Here is a 12,841-nt window from a genome sequence, read left to right as displayed (position 1 = left end):
GTGATTTAGCAGCAGCAGCAGCAGTTCTCACCAAGGGTCCTTGTTTGTGTATGCTTAATGCCTTAATTTCCATGTACCCAGTTAGTAATAACACTTTTGTCTGTATCTAAGTAACAAGCTGACATTTTATCTACCGGTTCAGAATGAGACAGGAAAATGAAGAGAAAGCAACAAGGAAATACACTGTCAAAATATAAACAATGAGAAAACTTGGAATTCTGAGGGAAATGGACTGTAGCATAAGAAGCCGGAAATGATAGTAAATGGTTCAGGAGTAGTAAATAATGAAGCTGGAAAGCGGGTCATCAACAGCATTAGAGGTCAGGCTGAGAAAGTAGTCTTCATTCAAGAGTAGGGGTGCCATTTTATGAGTGTCCTGAAGGTAAGAGTCCTCTTAAGCCACACTCTCACCTAGAAAATGAATTCAAACATGGAATTTTCTCTTTTCTCTGTTTGCCACATCATCTATTATTAGAGTCCATATCAATAAAGCTTTTTCACAATTGGACAAATGTGAAAGAATGTGCTTTAACTCCTTCATTACATTTCAATCACAAGAGCAGGCAAGACAATGGATTTAAGACCAAAAAATGCAAATTACAATGCAAAGAAATAGAGGAAAACAACAGAATGGGAAAGACTAGAGATCTCTTCAAGAAAATTAGACATACCAAGGGAACATTTCATGCAAAGATGGGCTCGATAAAGGACAGAAATGGTATGGACCTAACAGAAACAAAAGATATTAAGAAGAGGTGGCAAGAATACACAGAAGAACTGTACAAAAAAGATCTTCACAATCAAGATAATCACAATGGTGTGATTACTCACCTAGAGCCAGACATCCTGGAATGTGAAGTCAAGTGGGCCTTAGAGAGCATCACTACAAACAAAGCTAGTGGAGGTGATGGAATTCCAGATGAGCTATTTCAAATCCTGAAGGATGATGCTGTGAAAGTGCTGAACTCAATATGCCAGCAAATTTGGAGAACTCAGCAGTGGCCACAGGACTGGAAAAGGTCAGTTTTCATTCCAATCCCAAAGAAAGGCAATGCCAAAGAATGCTCAAACTACCGCACAATTACACACATCTCACATGCTAGTAAAGTAATGCTCAAAATTCTCCAAGCCAGGCTTCAGCAATACGTGAACTGTGAACTTCCAGATGTTCAAGCTGGTTTTAGAAAAGGCAGAGGAACCAGAGATCAAATTGCCAACATCCGCTGGATCATGGAAAAAGCAGGAGAGTTCCAGAAAAACATCTATTTCTGCTTTATTGACTATGCCAAAGCCTTTGACTGTGTGGATCAAAATAAACTGTGGAAAATTCTGAAAGAGATGGGAATACCAGACCACCTGACCTGCCTCTTGAGAAACCTCTTTGCAGGTCAGGAAGCAACAGTTAGAACTGGACATGGAACAGACTAGTTCCAAATAGGAAAAGGAGTACATCAAGGCTGTATATTGTTACCCTGCTTATTTAACTTATATGCAGAGTACATCATGAGAAACGCTGGACTGGAAGAAGCACAAGCTGGAATCAAGATTGCCGGGAGAAATATCAATAACCTCAGATAGGCAGATGACACCACCCTTATGGCAGAAAGTGCAGAGGAACTAAAAAGCCTCTTGATGAAAGTGAAAGTGGAGAGTCAATAAGTTGGCTTAAAACTCAACATTCAGAAAACGAAGATCATGGCATCTGGTCCCATCACTTCATGGGAAATAAATGGGGAAACAGTGGAAACAGTGTCAGACTTTATTTTTGGGGGCTCCAAAATCACTGCAGATGGTGATTGCAGCCATGAAATTAAGACGCTTACTCCTTGAAAGAAAAGTTATGACCAACCTAGATAGCATATTGAAAAGCAGAGACATTACTTTGTCAACAAAGGACCGTCTAGTCAAGGCTATGTTTTTTCCAGTAGTCATGTATGGATGTGAGAGTTGGACTGTGAAGAAAGCTGAGCGCTGAAGAATTGATGCTTTTGAACTGTGGTGTTGGAGAAGATTCTTGAGATTCCCTTGGAGTGCAAGGAGATCCAAGCAGTCCATTCTGAAGGAGATCAGCCCTGGGAATTCTTTGGAAGGAATGATGCTAAAGCTGAAACTCCAGTACTTTGGCCACCTCATGTGAAGAGTTGACTCATTGGAAAAGACTCTGATGCTGGGAGGGATTGGGGGCAGGAGGAGAAGGGGATGACAGAGGATGAGATGGCTGGATGGCATCACTGACTCAATGGATGTGAGTCGGAGTGAGATCCGGGAGTTGGTGGTGGACAGGGAGGCCTGGCGTGCTGCGATTCATGGGGTCGCAAAGAGTCGGACACGACTGAGCAAGTGAACTGAACTGAACTGAGCCCCATAAAAGTCTTAGGACAATAGAGGAAGTTAAAAGCAGGCCTAGGTTAAAAGTACCCTGTAAACCAGGTACTTCAAAAATAATCACTGGGTCTTTCCCAATAAGACCCCGTAAGGAACTTTATTTTACAAAAACAAAATGAAAGCAAAAATCATTCTGAAAAGCACAACAGGTTTGTGCCCAAAGATATTCCACACAGTCATTTACAATGGTACTGCCTCGGGATAGCTCAACACAAAGGAAGTCTCTAGGTAAACCAAGACATATCTTGTCTGCATTCAGATGGGCTTCCCTTGTGGCTCACCTGGTAAAGAATCCACCTGCAATGCAGCAGACATGGGTTTGATCCCTGGGATGGGAAGAGCCCTTGGAGAAAGGAAAGGCTACCTACTAAAGTATTCTGGCCTGGAGAATTCCATGGACAGTCCGTGGTTTTGTAAAGAGTCAGACATGACTGAGCGACTTTCACATTTCACTTTCACTTCTCTTCTTTTCTCAGCTATTTGTAAGGCCTCCTGAGACAACCATTTTGCCTTTTTGCATTTTTTTTTCTTGGAGATGGTTTTGAGCCTGGACTGTAAAAGAGTGGATTCAGCAGAGCCCAAGCCTTGAAAAGGGAGAGCTCGACTATTTGTCACATTAAAGAATGAGATATCCTGAAGCACTAGTCTTTTAAATGTGCCTTTCCTCACAAAGACTGTTCAGAACCCAGTTGCCTTCCCTGATTGCTCCACTCTTTCCCCAGCATTTTGGCAGGCCCTGAGGTTCTCTTTTCTTACAAGTTCTTTCATCATGCCTGCACAGTGAATAAAACTTAAAATGCAGCAGTGCTTGGATGGGGGCCACTTGCAACCCTTTCATTAGGGAATCAGAACCTGGGTGACATTTGGGCCTCGAAGGGGGAGAAGGATCAGGAGACATCCTTGTGAATGCAAAGCAGAATGGTGTTTTTCAAGGGGTAAGGTCCATGCTTTCCTTGGATGTTTTAAAGGAGTTCCTATTCCCAAAGAGTTAACAAAATAAGAAAAGAATATATTTGCCCTTGAATCAATAGGTGGAGGTTGGGATGGCAGAGGTGGATGAGGACTAATAAACTTGCTTTGATTCTGACCTTCCCAGGCGTTTTTCCAGTTGAGAATTACTGGAACTGCCAGGCATGGGACATGGCCCCTAGACTACCCCCCTTCCCCAGGCTGAGAGATTGTCCTTCTAAAACAGGCCTTCAATTGGGAACTCGACTCTATTGTGTTGTAAATCTCCTACCTTAGGGAAAATGGCCACACCAACACCCTCAGAGACACATGATCTGATTGGCTGAGCTGCAGCTTGAGCACAGGTTGATTGGTCTGCTCCTGAATGAACAAAATTATACATATAGATACAGAGAACATATTAATAGTTACCACTGGGGGAGGGGGCTGGGGGAAGATGAAATTGGTAAGGTGGTCAACTATATGATGATAGATGAAAACTAAACTTTTAGTGGTGATCAGGCTATAGTATAAAGAAGTTGAAATATAATATTGTATACTTGAAACTTACACAATGTTATAAACCAATGTTACTTTAAATACAAGAAATTTAGAGCTCTCCACAAGAAAAAAACACATGTGCTTAAGGAATGTTACTCAACAATACAAATAATTAAAACTCACAAATAAGGCAGCAAAAAACATGATTAAAAAATAAGCCAAAAATTTTATCAAACATAGCATCAATGACGATATACACATGACAAAGAAGCATATGAAAAAGTGCCCCACATCATATGTCATCAGGGAAATATAAGTTTAAGCAACAGTAAGATACCACTACATACCTATTAGCATGACCAAAACACAGAACACTGAAAGTAGCTAATGCTGGCTAGGATATGAAGAGCAATAGGAACACTAATTCATTCCTTGTTGGAATGCAAAACTGTACCACCACTTTGGTCAGCAGTTTGTGATTTCTTACAAAGCTAATCCAATTCTTTTCCTACAGTTCAGCAATTGCATTCTTGATATTTAACCAAAGAATTGAAAACTTATGTCCAAACAAAAATCTGCACAAGGATGTTTATGGGAGCTTTATTCATAATTGCCAGAACTTGGAAGCACCCAAGAAGTCTTTCAATAAGTGAATGGATTTATAAACTGTGGTACATCGAAACAATTGAATATTATTCAGCAATAAAAATAAATGAGCTATCATGCCATGAAGACATGAAAGAAACTTAAATGCATATTACTAAGTGAAAAAGGCCAAACTGAATGGAGTACATATTGTATGATTCCAGGGACATAACACTCAGGAAAAAGCAAATCTATGGAGTTAGTAAAAAGACAAGTGGTTGTCTGGATTTGGTGGTAGGGAGAGGAGGCATGAATCAGTGGAGCACAGGCGATTTTTAGTGTGGTGTAAATACGATGTGCACTACTATAATGATGTACACATATTATTATACCTTTGTCCAAACCCACAGAATGAAAAACTTAATGTAAAACACTAGGAGAGAATCCTAGAGTAAACTTTGTATTACAATGGGTCAATTTAGGTTCATCATTTGTGACAAATACACCACTGTAGTGGGTGATGATGGGGGAGTTTATGCACCTATTGGGGTGGGAATGCATGGGAACTCTATACTTTACACTTAATTTTTCTGTGAGCCTAAAACTGTTCTAAAAAAATAAAGTGTTTACAAAAAAAAAAATCTTTAAAAGAAGGAAGTCTTGTCACATGGTGCAACATGAATTGAGGATATTATGCTAAATGAAATAAGCCAATCACATAACAAAAATACATATGCTGTATTATTATACTTATATGAGGTATCTATAGTAGTCAGTCTCATAGAAACAGAAAGTGAAATGTTGTCTGCCAGTGGCTTGGTATAGAGGTAAATGAATTATTATGTAATGTGCATAGAATTTTCACTTTGCAAGATGAAAAGGGATTTGAGATAGATTGTATGATATGAGTATATTCAACACTACTAAGCTGTACAGTTAGAAATTATAATTTTATGTTGTGCGTATTTTACCACAATTTAAAAAAGGGAAGGCATTCTGATACATTGCTACAACATGGATGAAACTTGAAGAGATTATACAAACTGAAATAAGCTATATACAAATATTGTATAATTCCACTGATATGAGGTACATAGAGTAGTTTAATTCATAGAAACAAAAAATAAAATGGTGGTTTCTAGGAACTGGTGGGAGGGAAGAATGGAGAGTTACTGTTTTATGAATACAGAATTTCAGTTTGGGAAAATGAAAAATTCTTGAGAATGGATGGTGGTTACAATTGCATATTAACCATGTATAAATGTACAATGGCTGATTCGTGTTGATGTATGGCAAAGACCACATTATTGTAAAGCAATTATCCTCCAATTTAAAAAAATGGTTAGGGACTTCCTTGGTGGTCCAGTGGTTGAGATTCCATGCTTCCACTGTGGGGAGCACAGATTAAATCCCTGGTTGGAGAACTAAGATCCCACATGCCACATGGCATGGTCAAAAACATTTTTTAATTAAAAGAGTTAATTTAAATGAATAAATGATAAATTTTATATTATGTATATTTTATTGCAATTAAAAAAACCCATAGGTATAAAGTCTAAATTCTGTAAAACAATTTACATAAATCCTTGTGATCACCTCTACCTATCACTCCTGTCTGATCTCTCACCACTCCATCTACTTTATAGTTTAGCTAAATTGTTTTTTAATTTGTCAAGTAGGAAATATTTTCTTGCTTAGTGGATATATATATATATATATACTACTTTTTAATCTGTCTTGTGTCTCTTCCTTTTGGGAATTGCCATTTCCTGATTCAGTATGACTCTGGTGAGAATGTCAATCAGGAACCCTACCTTCCTCTCCATAGAGGTAAGAATATAATCTTTAAACTGGCCAATCAGAGCACCCATTCTAGTGGATAGTGATTTGTCCATAAATTCATATGTGATCCAAGCAAGGTCAAACTGAGTACTTTTGGAGCTATTAATATGGGAACTTGGAAAAGAGATTGCTTCTCCTTCTGAGTGTGTGAGCTTAATGTAATATAATTCTGAAGGTACTGAGGTACCATCTTTCTCAATATGAAGAAAAAGGCTGAAAATGAAGTAAGCAAAGGAATGCTGAACTGAAAGATGAAGAGAGATCACTGAAGGCAGCTTCAGTATGTAGATCCAGACTTGCTTTATAAATTTGTTTAATTAACTGCCTTTCCTGTTAAACTGCAAGTTATACTGACTACTATCTTACTCACCCTCATATTTCCATAGTTTGTAGCATTTATTACATCATAAATAGTTAAACACCATCTTTTGAAAAACTAAATTATTATGCATGGGGTATGCTCATTGTACAATAATATAAATATTCACCAAAGTTTTTTCTAATATTTTTGTGATTTGATGTATTTAATTTAAATTCGTGGTATGAGGGGGAAGATCTAATCTGTTTTTTCCTCATATGATCAGCCAGATATTCTTTATACAATTTAATGAATGATTCAGCCATTCCTCACTTACTTGACATACTACCTTTAAAGTCTTCTATGTGTCCATTTCTGGGGTTTATATCCTGTTATATTGACTTGTGTACATATTTCTACATAAATAATAGGTTGTTTTAATTATTGCATCATTTTTATATTAATGTACATAAAGATCTCCAAAATTTAACTTTAATTTTTCCTATGATTTATGAAAAATACATGAACAATGTGAAAATACTAAAATTGCTGACTGAAATTTTCCCGTTTTCCTTTTATTTTTTATCATAATTTTTTATTAATGTTTTTAATTAAGATAACCTATTTGTTTAATACTGAGTGTTTTAGAAGTAAATTAGAAAATAGCAAATGAAAAGCATAGCAGCCATCTTGACCAAGAAAGCAGTTAAGATGTAGAAGAATAAGGAATGCCATAGAATAGATAAGATACCATAGAAAAGTTGATAGTAAAGAGAATGTGCTGGGAATTTAATTATTTTTCATATTTCCCCTCAATCCTCCCCCCTCATTCTTCTGGTATTTTCACACTATAAAGAATCAGTGAATGGTAATTCTTAGGAAGAAGGTCATACTTTGATACCAATTTTACTGATGCTTGGAATTACTATGAAACCTTTACTGAAAATTGACAATTTACTAGATCATAGTCATATAGAACTAACAGCAAATGAGAGAAAAACTTTATTGGAAACTTAATGGATTTATAAGAATTCAAAGTTATACAGCAAAGACTGAGTGTCACCAAAAGAGAGCATTGACTGGCTGCTGCAGGACCACCTCACAGGCATTATTTGCTTTGGTGAGGTCACCACAATCCAGGCTGGGGTCTTCAAATTTAGAGATCTACTGGTCATGTCCCAGAATCCATCCAAATACAGGAGGTGAAATTTTGATGATTATATCATAAGACTGAAAGATATAAAAGAGGACAATTTATTCATTTATATTGAGAAATGCAATAATTATACAGATTAGATATGTCTCTTGAGAAGGTAACACCCCACATTTCCTTCTAGGCAGATTATAAGGGAAGCAAAATTATTAGTGTATTTCTTCATAAACATTAAATCAAAGTCATAAGATGCTGATAATAGGCATATTATTTATACCTGGTGTATTTTATTCTCCAGAAAATCTGTACTTATTTACAGAAATAATACATGTTTATAATTGAACAGTATATAATTTAAACAACCTAAACAAAATTATCCTTGTCACCAAACTTCTACTTTTCTTCAGTTCTATTTCTAAAAGAAATCACAGGTATCAGTTCTTTCTAAATCCTTTTCTATGCATTTAAATGTTCATACAGATAGTACTTACAGTAATATAAAATTTAGACAGTTTGAATATAAATTAGTTCATTCTGCAAATTGTTTTAATTCACTTTAACCACTTAATAAGATATTAATGATTTTTCTTTATCAAAATAGATCTATCTACATATTTCAACAGCTCACAATATTATACTGCATGACAGAATAGTCATTCCTCTCTCAAAAGGAATTTCTATCTTTGAAATTTTTCTTTATAATAAAAAAGCATATTTGTCTATATGTAAGAATTTTCCCATAGATTCCATAAGCAAATTATGTGTCAAAGAGTACACACTTTAAAGTTTTAATGCTGCTAATATAAAAATACACACTCTCATAACCAGTGTATATATCACCACATCCTCCCTAAAACAGATTACATAGATTTTTGATTGTTGCAAATGTGATGTGCTAAAAATGATATCTTGAATTATACTTCAATGATTAATAAGGAAGTTAATTAATTATCATTATTGGTCATTAATATTTTGCCTTCTAAGAACTGTCTGTTCCTTGAACATTTTTCTATCAAGTTATTTGTATTCTGTGTTATATATAAAAGTGTTTTAAGGACTCAAATCAAGATGGTGGAGTAGGAGGATGTGGCCCTCCCCCCATGAACATATCAAAAATACATCTACAAGTGGAAAAAAATGCTCAGTGAAAACTAACTGAAGACCAGCAGAAAGACTCCTGAACAATCAAGGTTGTAAGAAAGAAAGATACATGAAGAATTGGGTAGGAAGGGAAAAGAAATGATCAGATTAGGACTTGTGCCTCTGGGAGAAGATTCAGAGGAAAAGGGAGACTATACAGGCATAGACATTCACTGGAGAGTGAGTAGTTTGAGCAACATATTAGATGACCCACCCCTGGAGTCTGACAAATGGAAGCGCCCCCTTGGCTGACTGGAGGCTCAAGAGTGCTGTGGGAAGCCTTGACTCTCTTTGTGATGAGCACTTGAATGCTTGCTTGCTCCATTGAAGGAGGGAAAGGAAGCAGGAAAGGTTGAATTGAAACCACACAGGTCGTTGACTCATTCCCTGTGACCAATCTGGTGTATGCCCCAGCCTGAATCAAGCAAACACTGTAGCCCCATTTGCCTCACACTCAAGCTCCCCACTAAAGCAAAAGCAGTCAGAAATGAAGAAAGAGCTCAGCTATAAGATGTCACAGTGACTCAGACACTAAGCGTGTCTGAGCAGGGACTGGGCAGCCATTGTGGTTGATAACACAGGCAGCACATCACAGGAAGACCAGATTGCTGAAAGTGGCCAGACTGCCATACCATACTCTATGCCCTGACCCTTGTTCAGTACCCACACCATTACCTCTTGCCCCAGCACTGCTTTTCTCTGGGGCTAAGGGAGACTGTGCTGGAAAGCAGAAGAATACACACTTCAAGGGAACTGAGGTACTTCAGACTCAACCCTCAGGGCTTCTGTTCCAGCAACCTGAGATCTGACCCAACCCCCAATAGGGTGGTGACAGTCACTGAACAGAGGGAAAGCCCCTCTTCACATCTGCTTTCTGCCTTAGCCCCTGACTCTTCAGCCCCATCTTCTACCACGATGATAGATGCTATTACACCCTGAGAAAAGATGTGACTTATGCTCACATCAAATCTAGCTCTATCACGAAAGTCACTAGGCACACATAGACTCACACATAAGGACATCCCTTCAAGATAATTGTTTTACTTAATTTCACAGAGACAGAGAAGAATAAGCAAATTGAGAAGACAGAGGAATTTTTCTCATTTGAAAAAGAAAAAAAGGAACCAATAAAACAGAAATGAACAATTTATTAGATAAAGAATTCAAAGCATTAGTAATAACAATGCTAACTAAATTATGTAAGAGAATAGATGAGCACAATGAAAATTTTAACAAGGAAGCAGAAAAAAAATATATATATATATATATATAAAATAGGGCAGAAGTAAAGAATAAGGTTTCCCTAGTGACTCAGTGGTAAAGTATCCGCCTGCCAATGAAGAAGACATGGGTTTGATCCCTGGTCTGGGAGGATCCCACATGCTGCAGGACGACTGAGCCTGCATGCCACAACCACTGAGCTTGTACTCTAGCAACCAGAGCCACAACTGTTGAGCCCACATGCTGCAACTACTGAAGCCCATGCACCCTAGAGCCCATACTCTGTAACAAGAGAGGCCATGAAAATGAGAAGCCACTGCAACATAACAAGAGTAGCCCCCACTCACCACAACTAGAGAAAAGCCTATGAAGCAATGAAGACCTAGCACAAACAAAAATAAATAAATAAAATCATTTTTTAAAGAAGTAAAAATAAAGTAAATAAAAAACACACTAGAAGGAGTGAACAGCAAACTAGGTGATACAGAAGAATGCATACAGAAGAATGCATTCTATCTGAAAGATAGAATGTAAATCAGCAGCACAACAGGAAAAAGAAAACTAAATTTTTAAAAATGGAAACTGATTAAGAGATTTTGGGGATAACATCAAGCATACAAACACTCACATTATAGGGGTTCCAGAAAGAGAAGAGATAGATAAGGGGGTAAAAATACATTTAATAAAATTATAGCAGAAAATTTCCAAAACCTGGAAAAGGAAAAATATTCAGGTACAGGAAAACAAAGATTGAACCCAAACAGACCCACAGCAAGACACAGTCATAATCAAAATGGCTAAAGTCAAAGATAAATAATTATAGGTCATGGGGTGAATGAAACTGTTGGAAGATCTTGCTGGAGGCCCCTTCTTTCTCTCTACCCCTGGAATATGCATCCACGTGTCATCCCTCCACTAGAAGCTCCTTCAAGGATATGGTCTTGTGAGCATAATATGTTTTGGGGACTATCTGGATGACCTATATACAGGAGTGAACCCAATTAAAACCTTTATATACATTATAAAATTCTGGCAGCCAGTGTGGTCTGTTCATCATGTAGTGCCCAAGACAAGCCTCATATGTACTGCTGCAGTGACCTTGATAAAGGCTATACAGATGGCTGACAAAATGACAGAGTAGAAGGACATAAGCAACACCTTCTCATTAAAACATGAAAATCACAACTAATTGCTAAAGAACAATCGATAAAAAAACACAGGAATCTACCAAAAATTGGTACCCAGTATCCAAACACAACACAGAAGTGGCAATGAGACAGAGTGAAAGTCCTGAGCCACACATCAGGATTCCCAGCCTGGGGTTGGGTCAACAAGAGAAGGAGACCCCAGAGAATCTGGCTTTGATGGACAGTGAGGGTGATCACAGGAATTCCACGGGACAGGAAGAAAGAAAAACCGCACTATTGGAGGGGGAAAACAAGACCCTGTGAGCATCAGGACACATGGGCAAAAATCAGTGACCTCATAAGAGACTAGATCACACCTACCTGTTAGTATCGGAGGGTCTGCTGTGGAGCTGGGGGTGGCTGTGGCTCACTGCAGGGACAAAGACACTGGTAGACAACAGTTCGGGAAAGTACTCATTGGTACAAGCCTTCCTGCAGAACACCATTTTCTACTCAAGACTTAGCCTCACTTAACAGCCTGTAAGCTTCAGTGCTGGGATGTTCCAGGCCAAACAACCAACAGGGAGGGAACAGAGTCCCACATATCAGCTTACAGGCTGGGTAAAGCCTTCTTGAGCAGAGCTCTGCCAACCAGAGAGACAGGACCCAGCTCCAACCACCAGCAGGAAGGAACCAGATCCTCTCACCAAGAAGCCTGCAAAAGGCCCTTAGATAGCCTCATCCAACAGTCCAACAGCTTGCAGAAAAGAAACTGCAATCACAGAAAGTTAGACAAAAAGAGATGAACGAGGAATATATCCCAAATGAAGGAACAAGATAAAACCCCAGAAGAACAACAAAATGAAGTGGAAATAGGCAATATGCTGAAATATAATCCAGAGTAATGATAGTGAAGATAATCCAAAATCTCAGGAAAAGAATGGAGGTACAGATTATGAAGATGCAAAAAATGTTTAACAAAGATGCAGAAGGACTAAAAGCAAACAAAGGAAACTATGAGCAAAGTGAAAAGACAACCCTCAGAACGGGAGAAAATAATAGCAAATGAAACAACTAACAAAGGGTTAATTTCCAAAATATACAAGCAGCTCATACAACTCAATACCAGAAAAATAAACAACCCAATCAAAAAGTGGGAAAAAGACCTAAACAGACATCTCTCCAAAGAAGACATACAGATGGCTAACAAACACATGAAGAGATGTTCAACATTGCTCATTATTAGAGAAATGCAAATCAAAACTACAATTAGATATCACCTCACACCGGTTAGAATGGCCCTCATCAAAAAGTCTACAAACAGTAAATGCTGGAAAGGGTGTGGAGAAAAGTGAACACTCTTGTACTGTTGGTTGGAATGTAAATTGATACAACCACTATGGAAGATGGCATGGAGATTCCTTAAAAAACTAGGAATAAAACCACCATATGATCCAGCAATTCCACTCCTAGGCATATACCCTGAGGAAAACAAAATTGAAATAGACACATGTATCCCACTGTTCACTGCAGTACTATTTACAATAGCTAGAACATGGAAACAACCTAGATGTCCATCAACAGATGATGGATAAAGAAGTTGTGGTATATATACACAATGGAATATTACTCAGCCATAAA

At 37.8% G+C, this 12,841-nt stretch overlaps 1 protein-coding gene across 1 annotated transcript in view; it reads right to left on the bottom strand.

The window, feature by feature from the left end:
* Positions 1-7,548: 7,548 nt before the first annotated feature.
* Positions 7,549-12,841, bottom strand: part of NBDY (negative regulator of P-body association) — a 57,430-nt gene continuing 52,137 nt past the window's right edge. Inside the window, exon 3 of the mRNA XM_070784314.1 lies at positions 7,549-7,789. The gene's annotated coding sequence lies outside the window, so the exon portion shown is untranslated. The remainder of the gene's footprint in view (positions 7,790-12,841) is intronic.

The sequence above is a fragment of the Bos indicus genome, chromosome X (assembly GCF_029378745.1).
Source record: "Bos indicus isolate NIAB-ARS_2022 breed Sahiwal x Tharparkar chromosome X, NIAB-ARS_B.indTharparkar_mat_pri_1.0, whole genome shotgun sequence".
Classification (NCBI taxonomy): Eukaryota; Metazoa; Chordata; class Mammalia; order Artiodactyla; family Bovidae; genus Bos; species Bos indicus.
Note: the sequence above shows the minus strand (reverse complement) of the source record. Positions and strands in the feature narration are given on the sequence as shown.